This window comes from Melopsittacus undulatus, unplaced genomic scaffold (assembly GCF_012275295.1).
Source record: "Melopsittacus undulatus isolate bMelUnd1 unplaced genomic scaffold, bMelUnd1.mat.Z mat_scaffold_65_arrow_ctg1, whole genome shotgun sequence".
Lineage (NCBI taxonomy): Eukaryota > Metazoa > Chordata > Aves > Psittaciformes > Psittaculidae > Melopsittacus > Melopsittacus undulatus.
Window position 1 is genome coordinate 180,871 of NW_022994497.1, and position 1,692 is coordinate 182,562.

Here is a 1,692-nt window from a genome sequence, read left to right on the forward strand (position 1 = left end):
AGATAACTTAGAGACACCATAGAGATATCATAGAGACAACATAGAGGCACCATAAATATACAATAGTGACACCATAGAGACCCCATAGAGATACCATAAAGACATCATAGAGACACCATAGAGACACCATAGAGACACCATAGAGACACGACAAAGTCCCCATAGAGACACCATAGAGACCCCATAGAGACCTCATAGGAACACCATAGAGACACCATACAGACCCCTTAGAGACCCCATAAAGACCCCATAGAGACCCCATAGAGGCCCCATAGAGACACCACAGAGACACCATAGAGACACCATAGAGATACCATAGAGACAACATGGAGTCACCATAGAGGCACCATAGAGACACCATAGAGATGCCATATAGATACCATAGAGGCACCATAGAGACACCATAGAGATACCATAGAGACTCGATAGAGATACTATAGAGGCATCATAGAGAGGTACTATAGAGACACCACAGAGACACCATGGAGACACCATAGAGACACCATAGAGGCACCATAGAATCACCATAGAGACACCATAGGGATAGAATAGTGACACCAGAGAGTCCCCATAGTGACCCCATAGAGACACTATAGAGACACCGTAGAGTTACCATAGTGACACCATAGAGACACCATAGAGACACCATAGGGACATCATAGAGACACCATAAAGATACCATAGAGGCACAATAGAGGCACCATGTCTGTCTGAGAGGGCTGCGGCTCCGCGGTCAGGCGGCAGAGTGAATGTGTCTACCGGGCACAGCTTCCCTCGCTGCCTCTGTGCTCCCTGCCGCTGGTCCCGAACCCAGACGGAGGGAAGGGGCATGGGCCAAAGAAGGAGAGGAGAGAAGAGAACCCCGAAACGAAAACACGAACTGAGAATCCCCAAACAAACCGCACAGAGAACCCGCACTGTGATAAACACATCAATGTGTTGGCGTTTGCAAATCATAGGTGTGGTTATGTGGATATAACCATACAAGTTTATAGCAACAAAACCAAAGCTCAATAAAGACATAAGATGAGCAAACCGGAGTCGTATAGTAGAAGAATCTGTAAAGTTAAAAAGAAGAAGGGGGGGGTTTGCATGCTTGATATAAGAAAAGCTAGTGCCTATAAAATATAAAGTACTTTGTAGCTCAACTTAGGTTGTAGAAAGAGAACAATGTTTATGTTGTTAGCCTGTGGAATTGAGTGGCCCCACTAAAGGTGAGTGAACTGTTTCACACTGGTCCTCTAAAGTGTCTTTAGTTTTAAAGAACAATGTTTGTGTTGTAAGTCTGTGGTGGGATAACAAGATTTAGTGACCCTACTAGACATGGAGGAGTTATTTCACACCATCCTTGTGCTTACCAGTTAGTTCAGAGACAGCCTCCCAACCATCTGCTCCCTTGGGATGCTCCTTGTCTGCCCGTCCTGCTATAAGTATTGCAGGAAGGTCACACTGTTTTAAATCTGTGTTAGTTATCAGAATCATTACAGATCTGGCTGGTGTTAGCGAGTTGTGTGATGACTGGGGCGTCCGACTGTGCCAAAGGTGAAAAGTACACTGTGAGGAAGACTGCTTACTTCATCTTGAAGACCCCTACTCACATGAGGAAGATGCCTTACTTCATCCTCAAGACCCCTGCCCACAATCATTGAAGAGCAGTGTGCAGACGCCAAGGGGAGGAGACTTATGATACTA